At 43.0% G+C, this 26556-nt stretch overlaps 1 pseudogene; it reads left to right on the forward strand.

Moving 5' to 3' along the window:
• The window catches only part of LOC127347994 (subtilisin-like protease), a 47712-nt pseudogene extending 21647 nt beyond the window's left edge, over nt 1–26065 (forward strand).
• Nucleotides 26066–26556: the final 491 nt, after the last annotated feature.

Consider the following 26556-nt stretch of genomic DNA (forward strand, 5'->3'; position numbering starts at 1 on the left):
CGTGTATCTGTAAATATAGTAGGATACGTGTCGGTTAGTTAGAATTTGGCTCGTGCACGGTTGGGATTATTCCCACGTTAGAAAGTCTACGGACTATAAATATGTATCTAGGGTTATTGAGAAAGACAACAATCACGTTCACCACAAACCAATCTAGGTGCATCGCCAACCCCTTGTTTCGAGGGTTTCTTCCGGGTAAGCATCATACTGCCTAGATCGCATCTTGCGATCTAGGCAGTATACGTTTATTCGTTGTTCATGCGTTGCTCGTGCTGAAGCCTTGTTGATGGTGAGCAACGTAGTTATCATAGATGTGTTAGGGTTAGCATTGTTTCATCGTGTCACATGCTTTCGTCCATGCAACCCTTAGACGTCTAGCCGCCCTTACACCTATCTTAGGTGTAGGGGCGGCACCTTGCTTGATCATTATTTAGTAGATCCGATCCGTTATGATTGCTCCTTGTTCTTCAAGGATTAGTTTAATATCTGCATAGTTAGGCCTTGCAAATGGGTTGAAGGATCCAGTAGCACGTAGGGTGTAGTTTGCTAGCCCTAGATAAGATGTTCCGGGGATCAATTTCATGTTGGTTTTTAGGCCTTGTCTAGGGTTGGTTTATTATCGCCGTGCGTGGCTGCCAGGCTCAATCACGCGTAGGATGTTCCGATTATGCGGTGAAAACCCTAAATCGTCGTAGGTCGTTTTAGCTGTATATTGATCAAGCAGGACCACCATGTGATCGTAGACCTCATACGAACCATGGGTGGATCGGCTCCTTGAGCCGATTCACAGGATAACCTGAGAGCCGATCGAGGCTCGTATTTAATGTTTACGTGTATGCCATGCAGGAAACTAAGCGAAGCAAATCCATCACCTTCCTGACCAGGTATAGGTCAGGTGGCACGCCCTTGCACCAGCATCGGGACGTGTGTACCAGGAGCTTTGCGGGCCGTCGCTCGGAGGGACCAGGGCCAGCCGCAGCTCTAGGTTGTTCCCGGCTCTTCGTGTTGCCAGCCGTTGCTCGCCGGTGGGTTTCGGACGCCAACACCTGCACACTTGAATAACCCTCATAATTCATGCAAAAACAGTAAATGATCTCCAGGATGGACAGTTCCATCCCCTTCATAGCGGTTATCCATAACACGTTCAATAATTTTCATGGGTATCTTGCAAGCAGTACTTGCAGTAGGTGGATTTAAAATATCAAAAGCATCATTAGAGTTATCGCATATGGGAGATAAAGTATTATCAGAGCAAATTTTCTCCCCTAAAGATGGGAAGCTAAAAAGATCATAAAAACTAGCTTCCCCAAGCTTAGACTTCTCCATAGCATTAGCAGTAATTGCGTTCATACTAATAACATTGCTACTAGCATGCAAATAAGGTTCCATAGGTTTTTTAATTTTCGCATCACACAATTCATGTCTTATTTCAGGAAATAGATTAAAAATCTCACTGTTGTTTTCCATTATGCCTAACTAGTGAAAAATAAAAACAAGAAACAAAAAGATGCAATTGCAGGATCTAAAGGAAATAGCTTCGAGCACTCACACACCGGCAACAGTGCTAGGAAATAGCTTAGTAGTCGGAGGATGTGAATACCTTTTACCTTACCTCCCCGGCAACGACGCCAGAAAATAGCTTGCTGTCTACTGTTGGCTTCTATTCCTGTAGACAGTGTTGTGCCTCCAAGAGCAGAGGTTTGTAGAACAGCAGCAAGTTTCCCTTAAGTGAATCACCCAAGGTTTATCGAACTCAGGGAGGAAGAGGTCAAAGATATGCCTCTCAAGCAACCCTGCAATTACGATACAAGAAGTCTCTTGTGTCCCCAACACACCTAATACACTTGTCAGATGTATAGGTGCACTAGTTCGGCGAAGAGATAGTAAGATGCAAGTGATATGGATGAATATGAGTGGTAATAGCAATCTGAAATAAATATGGCAGCAAGTAAACATGTAACAGAACTTGTTGGAAACGGTGTTTCAATGCTTAGAAACAAGGCCTAGGGATCATACTTTCACTAGTGGACACTCTCAACATTGATCACATAACTGAATAGATAAATGCTACTTTCTCTACACTCTCTTGTTGGATGACAAACACCATTCATTGTGTAGGGCTACAAGAGCTCCCTCAAGCCGGAGTAAACAAGCGCCACAACATACGGTGTTCATATTTAAGTAACCTTAGAGTGCATAATAGATCATTGCAATTTAGACCGAGTACTAACATAGCATGCACACTGTCACCATCAGCTATGAAAGGGGGAATAGATCGCATCAATACTATCATAGTAATAGTTAACTCCATAATCTACAAGAGATTACAATCATAACCTATGCCAAGTACTACATGATGCACACACTGTCAACATTACATCATGGAGGAGGAATAGACTACTTTAATAACATCACTAGAGTAGCACATAGATTAATAGTGATACAAAGCTCATCATATGAATCTCAATCATGTAAGGCAGCTCATGAGATCATTGTATTGAAGTACATGGGAGAGAGATATGAACCACATAGCTACCGGTACAACCCTTAGCCTCGAGGGAGAACTACTCCCTCCTCATCATGGGAGACAGCAGCGGCGATGAAGATGGCGGTGGTGTCGATGGAGATGCCTTCCGGGGGCAATTCCCCGTCCCGGCGGCGTGCCGGAATAGAGACTTCTGTCCCCGAATCTTGGCTTCACGATGGCGGCGGCTCTGGAAGGTTTTCCGTATCGTGGCTTATTCGTGTCGAAGTTTTAGGTCACGAGGCATCTTATAGGCGAAGAGGCGGAGTCGGAAGAGGCCTGGGGGGCCCACACAGTAGGGGGCGCGCCCCCCCTTGGCTGCGCCGCCTTGTGGGGTGGGCCCCCCTGGCTCCCCTCTGGCCCCTCTTCGGTGCTCTGGAAGCTTCCGGGAAAAATAAGATACTGGGCGTTGATTTCGTCCAATTCCGAGAATATTTCCTTTCTAGGATTTTTGAAACCAAAAACAGCAGAAAACAGGAACTAGCACTTCGGCATCTTGTTAATAGGTTAGTTCCGGAAAATACATCAAAACGATATAAAATGTGAACAAAACATGTAGGTGTTGTCATAAAACTAGCATGGAACATAAGAAATTATAGATACGTTGGAGACGTATCACTCCTCCACCTCTCCCTCAACGCTTAGCGAAGCTCCGCCGGAGATCTCCATCGCCACCGCCACCACGCCGTCGTGCTGCCGGATTCAAGGAGGAGCTACTACTTCCGCTGCCCGCTGGAACGGGGAGAAGGACGTCGTCTTCATCAACACCGAACGTGTGACCGAGTATGGAGGTGCTGCCCGATTGTGGCACCGTCAAGATCTTCTACGCGCTTTTGAAAGCGGCAAGTGATCGTCTACCGCAGCAACAAGAGCCTCATCTTGTAGGCTTTGGAAATCTTCAAGGGTGAGTCTCGTTCATCCCCTCGTTGCTCCCGTCTTCTAGATTGCATCTTGGCTTGGATTGCGTTCTCGCGGTAGGAAACTCTTTGTTTTCTATGCAACGAATCCCTACAGTGGTATCAGAGCTGTGTCTATGCATAGATGGTTGCACGAGTAGAACACAATTGTTTTATGGGCGTTGATGCTTATGTTGTCTTTAGTTTGAGTACTTTTCATCTTTGTGGCATAGTGGGATGAAGCGGCTCGGGCTAACTTTACATGACCGCGTTCATGAGATTTGCTCCACGCTCGACATGCAACTTGTATTGCACAAGTGGCTTTGCGGGTGTCTGTCTCTCCTACTATAGTGAAGATTCAATTTACTCTTCTCTTGACAACACTAGTATCACCGTTGTGGTTCATGTTCGTAGGTAGATTAGATCTCACTCGAAAACTCTAAACCACGTAAAATATGCAAACCAAATTAGAGACGTCTAACTTGTTTTTGCAAGGTTTGGTGATGTAATATGGCCATAATGTGATGATGAATATGTATGAGATGATCATTATTGTATTGTGGCAACCGGCAGGAGCCTTATGGTTGTCTTTAAATTTCATGTTGAGTAGTATTTCAAAGAAGTTGTAATAGTTGCTACATGGGAGAACAATCATGAAGACGGCGCCATTGACCTTGACGCTACGCCGACGATGATGGAGATCATGCCCGTTGATGATGGAGATCATGTCCGTGCTTTGGAGATGAAGATCAAAGGCGCAAAGACAAAGGGGCCATATCATATCACATATGAACTGCATGCGATGTTAATCCTTTTATGCATCTTATTTTTCTTAGATCGCGACGGTAGCATTATAAGATGATCCCTCTCACTAAAATATCAAGATAATAAAGTGTTCATCCTTAGTAGCACCGTTGCCAAGATTTTTCGTTTCGAAGCATCTCGTGATGATCGGGTGTGATAGAATCAACAAGTGCATACAACGGGTGCAAGACAGTTTTGCACATGCGGATACTAAGGTTGCCTTGACGAGCCTAGCATGTACAGACATGGTCTCGAAACACGTGATACCGAAAGGTAGAGCATGAATCATATGATTGATATGATGAACACTTTGAGTGTTCACCATTGAAGTTACATCTTGTCTCGTGATGATCGGACTTGGTGTGGTGGATTTGGTTCGTGTGATCACTAAGACAATTCGAGGGATATTGTTTTGAGTGGGAGTTCACCTAGTTTTTAATTTTGTTGAATTAAAATTTGAACTCAATTTGTCATAAACATTAGTCTAAACTATTGCAAATATATGTTGTAGATATGGCGTCCCCGATCAATTTTAACCAGTTCCTAGAGAAAAAAAAGCTTAAGAGCAACGGTAGCAACTTCACCGACTGGTTCCGTCATGTGAGGATTTTCCTCGCTGGTGGAAACCTGCAATATGTGCTTGATGCACCGCTAGGTGACCCTCCTGCAGAAACTAAAACCGATGAAGTAAAGAATGTTTACGCGACTCGGAAAACTCGGTACTCTCAAGTTCAGTGTGCCATCCTATGCAGTCTGGAAGCCGATCTTCAAAAACGTTTTGAGCACCACGATCCTCATGAGTTGGTCAATGAGCTGAAAGCTATCTTTGAAACTCATGCGGCCGTGGAATGCTATGAAGCATCGAAACACTTCTTCAGCTGCATGATGGAAGAAGGCAGCTCCGTTAGTGAGCACATGCTCGCCATGACCGGGCATGCGAAGAAACTCAGTGACTTGGGAATAGTGATTCCTAACAGACTGGGGATTAATCGTGTCCTTCAATCACTGCCACCTAGTTACAAGAACTTTGTGATGAACTACAATATGCAGAACATGAACAAAGAGTTACCTGAACTCTTCGCCATGCTAAAAGCTGCTGAGATTGAGATCAAGAAAGAGCACCAAGTGTTGATGGTCAACAAGACCACCAGTTTCAAGAAACAGGGCAAGTCTAAAGGTAAATTCAAGAAGGGCGGCAAGAAAGCTGCCATGCCTCCTGTGAAACCTAAGAATGGCCCTAAGCCTGATGCTGAGTGCTATTACTGCAAGGAGAAGGGACACTGGAAGCGTAATTGCTCCAAGTATTTGGCTGATCTGAAGAGCGGCCTTGTCAAGAAGAAGAAAGAAGGTATATCTGATATACATGTTATAGATGTTTATCTTACTGGTTCTCGTACTAGTACCTGGGTATTTGATACTGGTTCGGTTGCTCATATTTGTAACTCGAAATAGGAACTAAAGAATAAACGAAGACTATTGAAGGATGAAGTGACGATGCGCGTTGGAAATGGATCCAAAGTCGATGTGATCGCTGTCGGCACACTTCCTCTACATCTACCTTCGGGATTAGTTTTAAACCTCAATAATTGTTATTTTGTACCCACGTTGAGCATGAACATTATATCTGGATCTTGTTTAATGCAAGACGGTTATTCATTCAAGTCTGAGAATAATGGTTGTTCTATTTTTATGAATAATATCTTTTATGGTCGAGCACCTGAAAGGAATGGTTTATTTCTGTTAGATCTCGATAGTAGTGATACACATATTCATAACATTGATGCTAAGCGAATTAAATTGAATGATAATTCTACTTATATGTGGTACTGTCGTCTTCGTCATATTGGAGTGAAACACATGAAGAAACTCCATACCGATGGATTACTTGAATCACTTGACTTTGAGTCACTTGATAAATGTGAAGCATGTCTAATGGGAAAAATGACTAAGGCTCCATTCTCTGGTATTATGGAGCGAGCTACAGACTTATTGGAAATCATACATACCGATGTAAAAGTGACCAATGAGTGTAGCTCACAAGGTGGTTATCGTTATGTTCTAACCTTCACAGATGATCTGAGTAGATATGGGTATATCTATTTCATGAAACATAAATCCGAAACTTTCGAGAAGTTTAAGGAATTCCAAAGTGAAGTAGAAAATCAACGTAACAAGAAGATTAAATTTCTACGATCTGATCGTGGAGGTGAATATCTGAGTTATGAGTTTGGCATGCATTTAAAGAAATGTGGAATACTTTCACAATTGACACCGCCGGGAACACCACAACGAAACGGTGTGTCCGAACGTCGTAATCGAACTCTCTTAGATATGGTTCGTTCTATGATGTCTCTTACTGATTTGCCGTTATCATTTTGGAGTTATGCATTAGAGACAGCTACATTCACTTTAAATAGGGCACCATCTAAATCCGTTGAAACGACACCGTATGAATTATGGTTTAATAAGAAACCTAAGCTGTTGTTCCTTAAAGTTTGGGGTTGCGAAGCCTATGTAAAAAAAGTTACAACCGGACAAGCTAGAACCCAAAGCAGAGAAATGCGTCTTCATAGGGTACACTTTCTATCACAGATCCGAAGGCAAAATATTTGTTGCTAAGAACGGAACCTTTCTTGAGAAAGAATTTCTCACTAAAGAAGTGACTGGAAGAAAAGTAGAACTCCACGAGATTACTGAATCTTCATTCGTTGACCAGAGTAGCGCAGTACCGGAAGTTGTTCCTGTGCTGCCTACACCGACAACAGAGGAAGCTAATGATAATGATCATGAAACTTCAAATGAGATAACTACTGAACCTCGCAGATCGACAAGGGAACGTGCCACTCCTGATTGGTATGATCCTTGTCTAAATGTCATGATTGTGGACAACAATGATGAAGACCCTGCGACGTATGAAGAAGCGATGATGAGCCCAGATTCCAACAAACGGCAAGAAGCCATGAAATCCGAAATGGGATCCATGTATGATAATAAAGTGTGGACTTTGGTAGACTTACCTGATAGCCGCAAGGCTGTCGAAAATAAATGGATCTTCAAAAAAAAAAAATATGCTGATGGTATTATTACTGTCTATAAAGCTCGACTTGTCGCAAAGGGTTTCCGACAAATTCAAGGTGTTGACTACGATGAGACTTTCTCACCTGTAGCGAAGCTAAAATCTGTGAGGATTTTGTTAGCAATAGCTGCATTTTTCGATTATGAGATTTGGCAGATGGATGTCAAAACGGCGTTCCTTAATGGAGACATTGAGGAAGAGTTGTATATGGTACAACCCAAAGGTTTTGTCGATCCTAAAAATGCTGACAAGGTGTGCAAACTTCAGCGTTCAATTTATGGACTGAAGCAAGCATCAAGAAGTTGGAACCGACGTTTTGATAAGGTGATCAAAGACTTCGGGTTTATACAGTGTCATGGAGAGGCCTGTATTTACAAGAAAGTGAGTGGGAGCTCTGTAGAATTCCTGATATTATATGTAGATGACATATTATTGATTGGGAATGATATAGAACTATTAAGCAGTGTAAAAGGTTATTTGAATAATAGTTTTTCAATGAAAGACCTTGGCGAAGCATCATATATATTAGGCATCAAGATTTATAGAGATAGATCAAGACGTCTAATAAGGCTATCACAGAGTACATACCCGGACAAGATTCTAAATAAGTTTAGAATGGACGAAAGTAAGAAAGGATTCTTACCTATGTTAGCAGGCAAGGTCTTGAGTAAGACTCAAGGTCCGGCTACGGCAAGAAAGAGAAAGGATGAGTCAGATCCCCTATGCCTCGGCAGTAGGCTCTATCATGTATGCCATGCTAAGTACTAGACAGGATATAGCACATGCTGTTAGTTTGACTAGCAGATATCAAAGTGATCCAGGAATGGAACACTGGACAGCGGTCAAGAATATCCTGAAGTACTTGAAAAGAACTAAGGATATGTTTCTTTGTTATGGAGGTGACCAAGAGCTCGTTGTAACAAGTTACACCGATGCAAGTTGGAACACTGATCCTGATGACTCTAAGTCACAGTCTAGGTACGTGTTTATATTGAATGGTGTTGCAGTAAGCTGGGCAAGCTCGAAGCAGTGCACGGTGGCGAAGTCTTCAACAGAATCGGAGTACATAGCGGCTTCAGAGGCTTCATCAGAAGCGGTATGGATGAAGAGGTTCATTGTAGAGCTCGGTGTGGTTCCTAGTGCATTGGACCCACTAGTCATCTACTGTGAGAACATGGGTGCGATCGCCAATGCACAAGAACCAAGGTCACACAAGAGGCTGAAGCATATCAAGCTGCGTTATCATTCGATTCGCGAGTACATCGAAGATGGAGAAGTAAAGATTTGCAAAGTACACACTGATCTGAATGTAGCAGATCCGTTGACTAAAGCTCTCCCTAGGGCAAAGCATGACCAACACCAGAATGCCATGGGTGTTAGGTACCTTACAATGTAATCTAGATTATTGACTCTAGTGCAAGTGGGAGACTGTTGGAGATATGCCCAAGAGGCAATAATAAAAGTGGTTATTATATATCTTTATGTTTATGATAAATGTTTATATACCATGCTATAATTGTATTAACCGAAACATTGATACATGTGTGTTATGTAAACAACAATAAGTCCCTAGTAAGCCTCTTAACTAGCTTGTTGAGTAATAGATGATTATAGTTTCATAATCATGAACATTGGATGTTATTAATAACAAGGTTATATCATTATATGAATGATGTAATGGACACACCCAATTAAGCGTAGCATGAGATCACGTTATTAAGTTATTTGCTATAAGCTTTCGATACATAGTTACCTAGTCCTTTCGACCATGAGATCATGTAAATCACTTATACCGGAAAGGTACTTTGATTACATCAAACACCACTGCGTAAATGGGTGGTTATAAAGGTGGGATTAAGTATCCGGAAAGTATGAGTTGAGGCATATGGATTGATACGTCTCCAACGTATCGATAATTTCTTATGTTCCATGCTTGTTTTATGACAATACCTACATGTTTTGTTCACACTTTATGATGATTTTATGCATTTTCCGGAACTAACCTATTGATGAGATGCCGAAGTGCCAGTTCCTGTTTTCTGTTGTTTTTGGTTTCAGAATCCTAGTAAGGAAATATTCTCGGAATTGGACGAAATCAACGCCCAGCATCTTATAATTCCACGAAGCTTCCAGAACACCCGAGAGGGACCAGAGGAGGGCCACAGGGGGCCCACACATGTGGCTGGCGCGGCCCAGGAGGGGGGCGCGCCGCCCTGTTGTGTGGCGCCTCCGTAACCCTTCCGACTCCGCCTCTTCGCCTATAAGAAGCCCCCTGACCTAAATCTTCGATACGAAAAAGCCACGGTACGAGAAACCTTCCAGAGCCGCCGCCATCGCGAAGCCAAGATCTGGGGGACAGGAGTCTCTGTTCCGGCACGCCGCCAGGACGGGGAGTGCCCCCGGAAGGCATCTCCATCGACACCACCGCCATCTTCATCAACGCTACTATCTCCCATGAGGAGGTGGTAGTTCTCCATCGAGGCTAAGGGCTGTACCGGTAGCTATGTGGTTAATCACTCTCCCATGTACTTCAATACAATGATCTCATGAGCTGCCTTACATGATTGAGATTCATATGAGCTTTGTATCACTATTCATCTATGTCCTACTCTAGTGATGTTATTAAAGTAGTCTATTCCTCCTCCATGATGTAATGTTGACAGTGTGTGCATCATGAAGTACTTGGTATATGCTATGATTGTGATCTCTTGTAGATTATGAAGTTAACTATTACTATGATTGTATTGATGTGATCTATTCCTCCTTTCATAGTGTGATGGTAACAGTGTGCATGCTATGTTAGTACTTGGTATAATTGTGTTGATCTATCATGCACTCTAAGGTTATTTAAATATGAATATCAAATGTTGTGGAGCTTGTTAACTCCGGCATTTTTTGAGGTGCTCTTGTAGCCCTACGCAATTAGCGGTGTTCATCATCCAACAAGAGAGTGTAGAGTATAACATTTATCTATTAATTTATGTGATCAATGTTGAGAGTGTCCACTAGTGAAAGTATGATCTCTAGGCCTTGTTTCCAAATACTGCAATCATCGCTTGTTTACTGTTCTACTGCATCTGTACTTCCTGCAATATTACCACCATCAACCACACGCCAGTTGTAGCAGCCAGCTATTTTCTGGTGCCGTTACTACTGCTCATATTCATTCATACCAACTGTATTTCACTATCTCTTCGCCGAACTAGTGCACCTATACATCTTGAAGGAGATATGCCCTAGAGGCAATAATAAAGTGGTTATTATTATATATATCTTTATGTTTATGATAAATGTTTATATATCATGCTATAATTGTATTAACCGAAACATTAGTACATGTGTGATATGTAGACAAACAGAGAGTCCCTAGTATGCATCTTAACTAGCTTGTTGATTAATAGATGATTAGTTTCATAATCATGAACATTGGATGTTATTAATAACAAGGTTATATCATTGTATGAATGATGTAATGGACACACCCAATTAAGCGTAGCATAAGATCTCGTCATTAAGTTATTTGCTATAAGCTTTCGATACATAGTTACCTAGTCCTTATAACCATGAGATCATGTAAATCACTTATACCGGAAAGGTACTTTGATTACACCAAACTCCACTGCGTAAATGGGTGGTTATAAAGGTGGGATTAAGTATCCGGAAAGTATGAGTTGAGGCATATGGATCAACAGTGGGATTTGTCCATCCCGATGACGGATAGATATACTCTGGGCCCTCTCGGTGGAATGTCGTCTAATGTCTTGCAAGCATATGAATAAGTTCATAAGAGACCACATACCACGGTACGAGTAAAGAGTACTTGTTAGGAGACGAGGTTGAACAAGGTATAGAGTGATACCGATGATCAAACCTCGGACAAGTAAAATATCGCGTGACAAAGGGAATTGGTATCGTATGTGAATGGTTCATTCGATCACTAAAGTCATCGTTGAATATGTGGGAGCCATTAAGGATCTCCAGATCCCGCTATTGGTTATTGGTCGGAGTGAGTACTCAACCATGTCCGCATAGTTCGCGAACCGTAGGGTGACACACTTAAAGTTGGATGTTGAAATGGTAGAAATTGAATATGGAATGGAGTTCGAATATTTGTTCGGAGTCCCGGATGAGATCCCAGACATCATGAGGAGTTCCGGAATGGTCCGGAGAATAAGATTCATATATAGGAAGTCATTTTATGTGATTTAAAATGATCCGGAAGGTTCTATGGAAGGTTCTAGAAGGTTCTAGAAAATTCCAGAAGAAACCACCAAGGAAAGTGGAGTCCCGGAGGGACTCCACCTCCATGGCCGGCCAACCCTAGAGGGGGAGGAGTCCCAAGTGGACTCCCCCTATGGGGGCCGGCCACCCCCCCACATGGAAGGGGGGAATCCCACCCCAAGTGGGATTCCCACCTTGGGTAGGTTTCCCTATCACATGGAAGGTTTTGGGTTCGGGTCTTATTCGGAGACTTGTAGTCCAACACTTGGGGCTTCCACCTATATAATGAGGGGCCAAGGGGAGGGGGCCGGCCACCCAAGAACCACCAAGGTGGCCGCACCCCTTAGTGGCCGGCGCCCCCCTCTCCCAAACCCTAGCGGCCTCTCTCCTCCACCACATCCCGCACGCTTAGCGAAGCTCCGCCGGATTTCTCCACCACCACCGACACCACGCCGTCGTGCTGTCGGATTCAAGAGGAGCTACTATTTCCGCTGCCCGCTGGAACGGGAGGTGGACGCCGTCTTCATCAACAACCGAACGTGTGACCGAGTACGGAGGTGCTGCCCGTTCGTGGCGCCGTGATCAAGATCTTCTACGCGCTTTTGCAAGAGGCAAGTGAACGTCTACCACAGCAACAAGAGCCTCATCTTGTAGGCTTTGGAATCTCTTCAAGGGTGAGACTCGATAATCCCCTCGTTGCTACCGTCTTCTAGATTGCATCTTGGCTTGGATTGCGTGTTCGCGGTAGGAAAATTTTTGTTTTCTATGCAACGTTATCCTACAGTGGTATCAGAGCCGTGTCTATGCATAGATGGTTGCACGAGTAGAACACAATGGTTTTGTGGGCGTTGATGCTCTTGTTATCTTTAGTTTGAGTACTTTGCATCTTTGTGGCATAGTGGGATGAAGCGGCTCAGACTAACTTTACGTGACCGCGTTCATGAGACTTGTTCCTCGTTCGACATGCAACTTGTATTGCATAAGAGGCTTTGCGGGTGTCTGTCTCTCCTACTATAGTGAAGATTCAATTTACTCTTCTATTGAAAACATTAGTATCAACGTTGTGGTTCATGTTCGTAGGTAGATTAGATCTCTCTCGAAAACCCTAAACCACGTAAAATATGCAAACCAAATTAGAGACGTCTAACTTGTTTTTGCAGGGTTTGGTGATGTGATATGGCCATAATGCGATGATGAATATGTATGAGATGATCATTATTGTATTGTGGCAACCGGCAGGAGCCTTATGGTTGTCTTTAAATTTCATGTTGAGTAGTATTTCAAAGTAGTTGTAATAGTTGCTACATGGAGGACAATCATGAAGACGGCGCCATTGACCTTGACGCTACGCCGACGATGATGGAGATCATGCCCGAAGATGATGGAGATCATGTCCGTGCTTTGGAGATGAAGATCAAAGGCGCAAAGACAAAAGGGCCATATCATATCACATATGAACTGCATGTGATGTTAATCCTTTTATGCATCTTATTTTGCTTAGATCGCGACGGTAGCATTATAAGATGATCCCTCACTAAAATCTCAAGATAATGAAGTGTTCATCCTTAGTAGCACCATTGCCAAGACTTGTCGTTTCGAAGCATCTCGTGATGATCGGGTGTGATAGAATCAACAAGTGCATACAACGGGTGCAAGACAGTTTTGCACATGCAGATACTAAGGTGGCCTTGACGAGCCTAGCATGTACAGACATGGTCTCGGAACACGTGATACCGAAAGGTAGAGCATGAATCATATGGTTGATATGATGAACACTTTTGAGTGTTCGCCATTGAAATCACACCTTGTCTCATGATGATCGGACTTAGGTGCGGTGGATTTGGTTCGTGTGATCACTAAGACAATGCGAGGGATATTGTTTTGAGTGGGAGTTCACCTAGATTTTTAATTATGTTGAATTAAAATTTGAACTCAATTTGTCATAAACTTAGTCTAAACTTTTGCAAATATATGTTGTAGAGATGGCGTCCCCAATCAATTTTAACCAGTTCCTAGAGAAAGAAAACTTAAGAGCAACGGTAGCAACTTCACCGATTGGTTCCGTCATGTGAGGATCTTCCTCTCGGCGGAAATCTGCAATATGTGCTTGATGCACCGCTAGGTGACCCTCCCGTAAACTCGAAACCGATGAAGTAAAAGCTGTTTACGAGACTCGGAAAACTCGGTACTCTCAAGTTCGGTGTGCCATCCCGTGCGGTGCCTGGAATCCGATCTTCAAAAACGTTTTGAGCACCACGATCCTCATGAGTTGATGAAAGAGCTGAAAGCTATTTTTGAGACTCATGCGGCCGTGGAATGCTATGAAGCATCGAAACATTTCTTCACTCGTATGATGGAAGAAGGCAGCTCCGTTAGTGAGCACATGCTCGCCATGACCGGGCATGCGAATAAACTCGTTGACTTGGGAATAGTGATTCCTAACAGACCGGGGATTAATCGTGTCCTTCAATCACTCGCCACCAAGTTACAAGAACTTTGTGATGAACTACAATATGCAGAACATGAACAAAGAGTTACCTGAACTCTTTGGCATGCTAAAAAGCTGAGATTGAGATCAAGAAAGAGCACCAAGTGTTGATGGTCAACAAGACCACCAGCTTTCGAGAAACAGGGCAAGTCTAAGGGAAAATTCAAGAAGGGTGGCAAGAAAGCTGCCACGCCTCCTATGAAACCTAAGAACGGCCCTAAGCCCGATCTTGAGTGCTATTATCGCAAGGAGAAGGGACACTGGAAGCATAATTGCTCCAAGTATCTGGCTGATCTGAAGAGCGGCCTGGTCAAGAAGAAGAAAGAAGGTATATCTGATATACATGTTATAGATGTTTATCTCACTGGTTCTCGTTCTAGTACACTGGTATTTGATACTGGTTCGGTTGCTCATATTTGTAACTCGAAACAGGAACTAAAGAATAAACGAAGACTACTGAAAGATGAAGTGACGATGCGCGTTGGAAACGGATCCAAAGTCGATGTGATCGCTGTCGGCACACTTCCTCTACATCTACCTTCGGGATTAGTTTTAAGCCTAAATAATTGTTATTTTGTACCTGCGTTGAGCATGAACATTATATCTAGATCTTGTTTAATGCAAGACGGTTATTCATTCAAGTCTGAGAATAATGGTTGTTCTATTTTTATGAATAATATCTTTTATGGTCGAGCACCAGAAAAGAATGGCTTATTTCTGTTAGATCTCGATAGTAGTGATACGCATATACATAACATTGATGCTAAGCGAATTAAATTGAATGATAATTCTACTTATATGTGGCACTGTCGTCTTGGTCATATTGGAGTGAAACGCATGAAGAAACTCCATACCGATGGATTACTTGAATCACTTGACTTTGAGTCACTTGATAGATGCGAAGCATGTCTAATGGGTAAAATGACTAAGACTCCATTTTCTGGTATGATGGAGCGAGCTACAGACTTATTGGAAATCATACATACCGATGTGTGCGGACCAATGAGTGTAGCATCGCGCGGTGGTTATCATTATGTTCTAACCTTCACAGATGATCTGAGTAGATATGGGTATATCTATTTCATGAAACATAAATCCGAAACTTTCGAGAAGTTTAAGGAATTCCAAAGTGAAGTAGAAAATCAACCTAATAAGAAGATTAAATTTCTACGATCTGATCATGGAGGAGAATATCTGAGTTATGAGTTTGTCATGCATTTAAAGAAATGCGGAATACTTTCACAATTGACACCGCCGGGAACACCACAACGAAACGGCGTGTCCGAACGTCGTAATCGAACTCTCTTAGATATGGTTCGTTCTATGATGTCTCTTACTGATTTGCCGTTACCATTTTGGAGTTATGCATTAGAGACAGCCGCATTCACTTTAAATAGAGCACCATCAAAATCCGTAGAAACGACACCGTATGAATTATGGTTTAATAAGAAACCTAAGTTGTCGTTCCTGAAAGTTTGGGGCTGCGAAGCCTATGTAAAGAAGTTACAACCGGACAAGCTAGAACCCAAAGCGGAGAAATGCGTCTTCATAGGATACCCTAAGGAAACTATAGGGTATACTTTCTATCACAGATCCGAAGGCAAAATCTTTGTTGCTAAGAACGGAACCTTTCTTGAGAAAGAATTTCTCACTAAAGAAGTGACTGGAAGAAAAATAGAACTCGATGAGATTGATGAATTTATACTCGTTGATCAGAGTAGCGCAGTACCGGAAACTGTTCCTGTACCGCCTGCACCGGCAACAGAGGAAGCTAATGATAATGATCATGAAACTTCGAACGAGGAAACTACTGAACCTCGCAGATCGACAAGGGAACGTGCCACTCCTGATTGGTATGATCCTTGTCTAAATGTCATGATTGTGGATAACAATGATGAGGACCCTGCGACGTATGAAGAAGCGATGACGAGCCCAGATTCCAACAAATGGCAAGAAGCCATGAAATCCGAAATGGGATCCATGTATGATAACAAAGTATGGACTTTAGTAGACTTACCTGATAGCCGAAAGGCTGTCGAGAATAAATGGATCTTCAAGAGAAAAACAGATGCTGATGGTAATATTACTGTCTATAAAGCTCGACTTGTCGCAAAGGGTTTCCGACAAATTCAAGGAGTTGACTACGATGAGACTTTCTCACCTGTAGCGAAGCTAAAATCTGTGAGGATTTTGTTAGCAATAGCTGCATTTTTCGATTATGAGATTTGGCAGATGGATGTCAAAACAGCGTTCCTTAATGGAGACATTGAGGAAGAGTTGTATATGGTACAACCCAAAGGTTTTGTCGATCCTAAAAATGCTGACAAAGTATGCAAACTTCAGCGTTCAATCTATGGACTAAAGCAAGCATCAAGAAGTTGGAACCGACGCTTTGATAAGGTGATCAAAGACTTCGGGTTTATACAGTGTCATGGAGAGGCTTGTATTTACAAGAAAGTGAGTGGGAGCTCTGTAGCATTCCTGATATTATATGTAGATGACATATTATTGATCGGGAATGATATAGAACTATTAAGCAGTGTTAAAGGTTATTTGAATAATAGTTTTTCAATGAAAGACCTTGGTGAAGCATCGTATATATTAGGCATCAAGATTTATAGAGATAGATCAAGACGCCTAATAGGGCTATCACAGAGTACATATCTGGACAAGATTCTAAAGAAGTTTAGAATGGACGAAAGTAAGAAAGGGTTCTTACCTATGTTACAGTGCAAGGTCTTGAGTAAGACTCAAGGACCGGCTACGGCAGAAGAAAGAGAAAGGATGAGTAATATCCCCTATGCCTCGGCAGTAGGGATCTATCATGTATGCCATGCTATGTACTAGACCGGATATAGCACATGCTTTGTTAGTTTGACTAGCAGATATCAAAGTGATCCAGGAATGGAACATCGGATACGGTCAAGAATATCCTGAAGTACTTGAAAAGAACTAAGGATATGTTTCTTTGTTATGGAGGTGACCAAGAGCTTGTTGTAAGCGGTTACACCGATGCAAGTTGGAACACTGATCCTGATGACTCTAAGTCACAGTCTGGGTACGTGTTTATATTGAATGGTGCTGCAGTAAGCTGGGCAAGCTCGAAGCAGTGCACGGTGGAGAAGTCTTCAACAGAATCAGAGTACATAGCGGCTTCAGAGGCTTCATCAGAAGCGGTATGGATGAAGAGTTTCATTGTAGAGCTCGGTGTGGTTCCTAGTGCATTGGACCCATTAATCATTTACTGTGATAACATGGGTGCCATCGCCAATGCACAAGAGCCAAGGTCACACAAGAGGCTGAAGCATATCAAGCTGCGTTACCACTCGATTCGCGAGTACATCAAAGATGGAGAAGTAAAGATTTGCAAAGTACACACTGATCTGAATGTAGCAGATCCGTTGACTAAAGCTCTCCCTAGGGCAAAGCATGACCAACACCAGAATGCCATGGGTGTTAGGTATATTACAATGTAATCTAGATTATTGACTCTAGTGCAAGTGGGAGACTGAAGGAGATATGCCCTAGAGGCAATAATAAAGTGGTTATTATTATATATATCTTTATGTTTATGATAAATGTTTATATATCATGCTATAATTGTATTAACCGAAACATTAGTACATGTGTGATATGTAGACAAACAGAGAGTCCCTAGTATGCCTCTTAACTAGCTTGTTGATTAATAGATGATTAGTTTCATAATCATGAACATTGGATGTTATTAATAACAAGGTTATATCATTGTATGAATGATGTAATGGACACACCCAATTAAGCGTAGCATAAGATCTCGTCATTAAGTTATTTGCTATAAGCTTTCGATACATAGTTACCTAGTCCTTATAACCATGAGATCATGTAAATCACTTATACCGGAAAGGTACTTTGATTACACCAAACGCCACTGCGTAAATGGGTGGTTATAAAGGTGGGATTAAGTATCCGGAAAGTATGAGTTGAGGCATATGGATCAACAGTGGGATTTGTCCATCCCGATGACGGATAGATATACTTTGGGCCCTCTCGGTGGAATGTCGTCTAATGTCTTGCAAGCATATGAATAAGTTCATAAGAGACCACATACCACGGTACAAGTAAAGAGTACTTGTCAGGAGACGAGGTTGAACAAGGTATAGAGTGATACCGATGATCAAACCTCGGACAAGTAAAATATCGCGTGACAAAGGGAATTGGTATCGTATGTGAATGGTTCATTCGATCACTAAAGTCATCGTTGAATATGTGGGAGCCATTAAGGATCTCCAGATCCCGCTATTGGTTATTGGTCGGAGTGAGTACTCAACCATGTCCGCATAGTTCGCGAACCGTAGGGTGACACACTTAAAGTTGGATGTTGAAATGGTAGAACTTGAATATGGAATGGAGTTCAAATATTTGTTCGGAGTCCCGGATGAGATCCCGGACATCACGAGGAGTTCCGGAATGGTCCGGAGATTAAGATTCATATATAGGAAGTCATTTTATGTGATTTAAAATTATCCGGAAGGTTCTATGGAAGGTTCTAGAAGGTTCTAGAAAAGTCCAGAAGAAACCACCAAGGAAAGTGGAGTCCCGTAGGGACTCCACCTCCATGGCCGGCCAACCCTAGAGGGGGAGGAGTCCCAAGTGGACTCCCCCTATGGGGGCCGGCCACCCTCCCACATGGAAGGGGGAATCCCACCCCAAGTGGGATTCCCACCTTGGGTAGGTTTCCCTATCACATGGAAGGTTTTGGGTTCGGGTCTTATTCGGAGACTTGTAGTCCAACACTTGGGGCTTCCACCTATATAATGAGGGGCCAAGGGGAGGGGGCCGGCCACCCAAGAACCACCAAGGTGGCCGCACCCCTTAGTGGTCGGCGCCCCCCTCTCCCAAACCCTAGCAGCCTCTCTCCTCCACCACATCCCGCACGCTTAGCGAAGCTCCGCCGGATTTCTCCACCACCACCGACACCACGCCGTCGTGCTGTCGGATTCAAGAGGAGCTACTACTTCTGCTGCCCGCTGGAACGGGAGGTAGACGTCGTCTTCATCAACAACCGAACGTGTGACCGAGTACGGAGGTGCTGCCTGTTCGTGGCGCCGTGATCAAGATCTTCTACGCGCTTTTGCAAGAGGCAAGTGAACGTCTACCGCAGCAACAAGAGCCTCATCTTGTAGGCTTTGGAATCTCTTCAAGGGTGAGACTCGATAATCCCCTCGTTGCTACCGTCTTCTAGATTGCATCTTGGCTTGGATTGCGTGTTCGCGGTAGGAAATTTTTTGTTTTCTATGCAACGTTATCCTACACATCTGACAAGTGTATTAGGTGTGTTGGGGACAGAAGAGACTTCTTGTATTGTGATCGCAGGGTTGCTTGAGAGGGATATCTTTGACCTCTTCCTCCCTGAGTTCGATAAACCTTGGGTGATCCACTTAAGGGAAAACTTGCTGCTGTTCTACAAACCTCTGCTCTTGGAGGCCCAACACTGTCTACAGGAAAAGAAGCGTGCGTAGACATCAAGCTATTTTCTGGCGCCGTTACCGGGGAACGAAGGAAAGCTACACCATTTCCTCCCTCGTCAACCACGCGCCAGTCCTGGACAGCATCATGGATCAACAGTGGGATTTGTCCATCCCGATGACGGATAGATATACTCTGGGGCCTCTCGGTGGAATGTCATCTAAATAGCTTGCAAGCATATGAATAGTTCATAAGAGACCACATACCATGGTACGAGTAAAGAGTACTTGTCAAGAGACGAGGTTGAACAAGGTATAGAGAGATAACGATGATCAAACCTCGGACAAGTAAAATATCGCGTGACAAAGGGAATTGGTATCGTATGTGAATGGTTCATTCGATCACTAAGTCATTGTTGAATATGTGGGAGCCATTATGGATCTCCAGATCCCGCTATTGGTTATTGGTCGGAGAGAAGTCTCAACCATGTCTACATAGTTCGCGAACCGTACGGTGACACACTTAAGGTTTGATGTTGTATTAGTAGAACTTGAATATGGAATGGAGTTCGAAGTTTTGTTCAGAGTCTCGGATGAGATCCCGGACATCACGAGGAGTTCCGGAATGGTCCGGAGAATAAGATTCATATATAGGAAGTCATTTTATAAGTTTGAAAATGATCCGGTGCATTTATGGAAGGTTCTAGAAGGTTCTAGAAAAGTCCGGTAGAAATCACTTTGGAAGGCGGAGTCCCGGAGGGACTCCACCTCCCATTGCCGGCCAACCCTAGAGGGGTGGAGTCCTAGGTGGACTCCACCAAGGGGGCCGGCCAACCCCCCTCATGGAAGGGTGGGAGTCCCACTTGAGGTGGGAATCCCACCTTGGGTAGGTTTCCCTACACATGGAAGGTTTTGGGTTGGGGTCTTATTCGAAGACTTGTAGTCCAGCACTTGGGGGTTCCACCTATATAATGAGGGGCAAGGGGAGGGGGCCGGCCACCACAAGACCACCACCTTGGCCGCACCCCTTGGAGGCCGGCCACCCCCTCTCCCCAAACCCTAGCCGCCCCACTCCTCCACCTCTCCCGCAACGCTTAGCGAAGCTCCGCCGGAGATCTCCATCGCCACCGCCACCATGTCGTCGTGCTGCCGGATTCAAGGAGGAGCTACTACTTCTGCTGCCCGCTGGAACGGGGAGAAGGACGTCGTCTTTATCAACACCGAACGTGTGACTGAGTACGGAGGTGCTGCCCGATTGTGGCACCGTCAAGATCTTCTACGCGCTTTTGAAAGCGGCAAGTGATCGTCTACCGCAGAAACAAGAGCCTCATCTTGTAGGCTTTGGAAATCTTCAAGGGTGAGTCTCGTTCATCCCCTCGTTTCTCCCGTCTTCTAGATTGCATCTTGGCTTGGATTGCGTTCTCGCGGTAGGAAATTTTTTGTTTTCTATGCAACGAATCCCCACATTCCTCTCCCTGTTCCAGCAGTCAGCTGAGGTGGTAGATCCCCTCGGAATCCCAGCAGCACGACGGCGTGGTGGTGGAGGTGGAGGAGAAATTCCTGCAGGGCTTCGCCAGGCCTGCGCAGGAAGAAGGAGGAGGGAGAGACTGGCGACTAAGATTTGGGGAATCATGTGCTGCGCCCCAACCCTCCCCTCCCTCTTATATAGGCGTGGGGGGCTGCCTTTGCCCCTCCTCCAAGCCCTAGGGTCGGCCAAAACAAGGGGGGAAACTTCCCCCCAAGTTAAGTCCCTATTTTCAAGGGATTTGATCTTATCCACTTGATCCATCCACATGGGCCTTGGGGGCCTATGCGACCCCTCCGGCCCATGTTGGTCGTCCGGGATAGGTGGGCCCACTATGGTACCCTACGGAACCTTCTAGAACATCCAGTACAATACCGAAAAATCCTGAACTTTTCCGGTAACCCTAAAAATGACTTCCCATATATGACTCTTATTCTCCGGACTATTCTGGACCTCCTCGTGATGTCTTGGATCCCATCTGAGACTCCGAACAACATTCGGCCTCCATCTCATATTCCATATCTACTATACAACATCGAACCTTAAGTGTGTCACCCTAAGTTTCATGAACTATGCAGACATGATCGAGACTCCTCTCCGATCAATAACCAATAGCAGGACCTGGAGATTCATAATGACTCCCACATATTCAACGATAACTTAGTGATCAAATGAACCATTAACATACGATACCGATTCCCTTTGTCGCGCGATACTTTACTTATCCGAGGTTTGATTATCGATATCTCTATACCTAGTTCAACCTCGTTACTGGCAAGTACTCTTTAATCGTATCATGGTATGTCATCTCTTGTGACTTTGTCACATGCTTGCAAGCTAATTAGATGACATTCGACCGAGAGGGCCTAGAGCATATCTATCCGTCATCAGGATAGACGAATCCCACTCTTGATCCATATGACTCAACTCATACTTTCCGAATACTCAATCTCATCTTTATAACCACTCATTTACGCAGTGGCGTTTTATGTAATCAAAGTACCCATACGGTGTAAGTGATTTACATGATCTCACGGTCGAATGACTAGGTTACTATGTATCGAAAGCTTATAGAAAGTTGAACTTAATGACTTGATCTTATGCTATGCTTACTATGGGTGTGTGTCTATCACATCATTCACCTAATGATATGATCTTGTTATTAATAATATCCAATGTTGATGATCAGGAAATTATGATCATCTATTAATCAACAAGCTAGTTAAACGAGAGGTTTACCAGGGACTCTGGTTGTTTACACAACACACATGTATTAATGTTTCCGATTAATACAATTATAGCATGGGGTGTAAACATTTATTATGAACACTAAGATATAACAATCGAAAAAATTGATTTTAGTTTCAGGAAAAATTGAAAAAAAAATACATAGGCGTAGAGAATATTGAAATCTATCAAATTATAAATTTTCAGATTGAAATACGTTGTATTTTGCCCTCAATAAAAATGAAAAAATCTCACAAAATGACAAAATCTAGATTATAGTGTACTGTTTATTACTATACCAATAACGAAATCAAGATTTTTTTATTTTTGCTCCGACCATAAGACAACGAATTTTAGACTGATTTTTTGCACACTAGTAGACTTTATTATTATCTACATCAAGAACTTTTGTTCCTAGTTTTTGAAACTTTGAAATGCCTTTGCCAAATTTCTCCAAAAATGAGCTACATGTAGCTCGTGAGCTATTTAGCCACTCTCGGCTAGTTTTTGTTTGCTCAAAAAAAGGCTATAAAAGTTTTGTTTACTCACTCCTTTACTACTTATAAAAGTTTTTGCAATGTTTGAACACGTGTTTAGGATATCAGTTCACGTGAAAAATAGTGGAACTGATACATAAAAATTGAGCAAAATATGTTAAACGATTTTTTCGCACAATTCAAAAATGTTCGTGACCCTTAAAATGTTGGTACAGTTCAAAAGAATAGTTTGCGAGGTTTAACAATTGTTCGTGACAAATGTTTGTACAATTCAAATAAAGTTGTGAGGTTTCAAAAATGTTTGTGAGCCTTAAAAGTGTAAGTACAGTTCAAAAAGTTGTTTGCCAGGTTTAAAAAATTGTTCACGATATTCAATAAATTTTCTTACAACTCAAATAAAGTACTGATGTTTCAAAAATGTTTGTGAGCCTTAAAATGTTCGCATGCTACTTTGCGAATTGTTCGTCAGATTCAAAACAAAAAAGATAATACAATTCAGAAAAATAGTGAAGTAACAAAAAAATTTGCGGGACTCACAAATGTTCGTACGTCTCAAAAAATAGTTTGCAAGGTTTAAAATAGCGTCCACTAGACTCAGAAAATGTTCGTATAATTCAAATAAAATCGTGAAGTTTAAAAAAAATTGTGAGGCTTAGAATTGTTTGCGAGGTTTAACAAAGTGTTCACATGATTCAAAAAAAGTTTGTGTAATTCAAATCAAATCACGAGGTTTCAAAGATGTTCGCGAGATTTAGAATTGTTCCTATGATTAAAAAAAGATTGTGAGATTTAAGAAAAATCACATAATTCAAAAATATATAATTCAAGTAAATCATTGTGTTTAAAAAAAATTACGAGCCTTAAAAATGCACATTTCCTTTTAATATCACAATAAAAAGGTAAAATAAGAAATACTGGAAAAAATATTCTAAAAAATGTTCATGTGAGAGAGGAAAAAATTTACGCCTACAAAATATTTACTCACGAGGTCTAAATCGTGTTCATAGCTCACGTGATGTATTACATATGTATCAAAAGAAAAACAAAAACAAAAAATAAACTCAATAAAAAAGGAAGGTAAACACAGCAAATAAAAAACGAAAATGAAAAAGGAAAGAAAGAGAAAAGAAAAAAAAAGAGAAAAGACACACACAGAGAACGTGCACGGTGCACCGTGGTCGCTTTGTACAGTTGCTAAACAGTACTCAGACACTGGTTAGTCTTAGAGAGTGCCCCCACTCAAATATAGAAATAGGAGTAGACAGCCTGTACTTTTGCAAAACAGAAACTACTCCACTCGCGTCTTGCCTTCTCTTTCCCATGCGTGCATTATAAAATCTAGACAAAAATGATGGAAAAGTAAAATGCGTATCCACCACCTTCTTTTTCTACAAAAGTAGTATGGATGGATGTAAAAAAAAATACATATAAATTTTGTGAGAACCTAGATCTGGAGAAACATGATAGGAGTATTTTCCATCCAAGATGTAGAAAAAGGGAAAAAAATCCTAGATGTAGAAAAAGGAAAAACATACATCAACCACTGTCATATTTTGGTTTTCATCTGATTCTTATTCTACTGACCTCTTAAGATCAAATGAAATGTATTATCATATTGACCGTTATTTTTTACCGTCCTTGTATAAAATGAACATCGGCGCAACCTCCATGGGACCGTGCGCCAAGGCCTCGGACTCCGTCGCCAGGTAGCTGTTGCTTCCCCGAAGCTATCCCTCACTAGGATGACGGCTCTGGCCCCGTTGGCTGGCCCGTCGCATCGCCGCTCGACCACCAGCTATTTGGCAGCCTATCCGGGATGTAGAGGGGCGTCATCTCTTAGGAACCGCCCCAACGTTACTCACACAACGATGACCATGCCACCCATGTACTGCATGTTGGCCAGCAACGGCGCAGCCGAAGGAATGTTTTCTTCCTCCTCTCTGTGCTGGAATGGAGCAAGAGTTTTCCTTTTTTTTAAAATTTCAGTGGCGAGCTCTAATTTTGTTAATCTTTCTGCTCAGAATATTATTTCCTTTTGTTCTCCTTTTTATAATTGTACTTGAATATTCAGATGTAGCTTTTTAGGATGAAAATCGGGTTTTATTTATTTATAATAAGAATATTTAGATGTACTCCCTTCAGTTGGATTTAATCGACGCGAAGGGAGAGCTGCCCATGCATGTCATTAGCGGAGTGGGTGCGGCAATTAATTACGTCCCGAGATAGTAGTTGGATCGTTGCAAAATGAAAAGTAGCCGGCAGAGGTACAAACATTGCTGCGATAAAGCTTGAATTCATTCAGATAAATGGGAGGTTCAACCCATTCGTGCAACCTTATGATCAAACCAATCGATAAAATAGCTCAATATGCTGTTTTTAATCGACATACAAAATGAGATGTTTTATTTGGTGCTTCTGCCTTTCCTCCTACCGTATTTTCCTCCAAGGTGTATTTTTTAACCAAGAAAATTCTATTGTTTTTATACAAAGTGTGCATCGGCGTGAGCTTCACGGGATCGTGCGCCAAGGCGCACATCTAAATCTAGTGTAATATACTTCTCCAGGTGAAAGAGGCACCCTTAGGGCACCTTGCATCTAGAAAGTTACTATTCTTGCAGTAGCGAGCTCTCAGAACCTTCGAACATAAAAGACTCAGGATTAGTGAGTATCCTCCACGATTGTTTCTGATATGTAGGACCTATCTTTCTCGATAAAGGAGCATAGCCCCAGCCTCTGCATCAATAGATGCACACGGCTGCTTTATTAAAGAAGTATCAAGTCACAATAGTTCCAACATCTCTTATTACACTCATGGAAAAGCTAGGGTCGATACATGAATCAACCAACTGAAAATATGGCAAATAGAAACCTATCTGGGCTAACTTGTCAACAGAAAACGCCACATCGGCATGTTTAATTAATAAAAATGCCACCTAGACACGTTTGACTTCTTCCTCTCTCTTCCCTATCAAATCCCGCCTCCACCGACCGCCCGTGAGCTCAGCCGTCACTCCCTGATCTCCCAAGGTCGCGAGCATGTTCAAGTGCGCCTCTAGCCTTCCACCCCGTCTGCCTCTCCTTAGCACCAGCCGGCGGTGGCGCCGGACGGCGGCGAGGAGGAGCTCATCCCGCCTAGAGCGTCAGGGCAAACTGTTGTACGATGCGGTACACAGCTTTGTCGCGGAGGCGGTTCCTGGGCGCGCCACTACGCGCGTCGCGGACGCGCTCCTGAAACCGGACGACCTCGGCGCTGACCGGCGCGGGCTCTATGATGGCAAGGTACTAGCGCGGAACGCTTCCACGTCTTACCGGAGGCATTGGAGCTCGGCCGGCGCAGGCTCCATGTTGGCTGTCCTCGAGTGAGATCTCGATTTGATGCTTGAACAGGCCGTGGAATGTTGTCGCCAGCGGCGCGATGCAGGCAGAGTGGGAGGGGATAATAGATCGGGGAGCGAATGGAGCCACGAAGGAGAAGGATCAGCACCACCTGCCATGTCGTGGCCTGCTACTTTTTTCCTCCCGGAGGCACCACAACCAAGCCACCTGCACACGAATTGGGGAAAGACAGAGGAAGAAGAAGGTAAGAAGGAAGAAAGAAAATGGGGGGCTGACAGTTGGGCCACACATGCACCTGAGCTTCTTCTCCACTTGTGCTGCCAACTCAGCCTTACAAATGGGCTCCACTAGTAAGATTTGTAATCAGGTCTGTGTCAAACGACGTTTAGTGCAACTAGTAAAATGCCCGTGCGCCACGGATAACAAAAACATGTAAATAAACATAAAATACTAGTTAAAATATAAATATTAATCAACACTGAACACCACAAATAGATGACATAGAACTTGGTCTCAAG

Source organism: Lolium perenne, chromosome 4, assembly GCF_019359855.2.
Source record: "Lolium perenne isolate Kyuss_39 chromosome 4, Kyuss_2.0, whole genome shotgun sequence".
Taxonomy (NCBI): domain Eukaryota; kingdom Viridiplantae; phylum Streptophyta; class Magnoliopsida; order Poales; family Poaceae; genus Lolium; species Lolium perenne.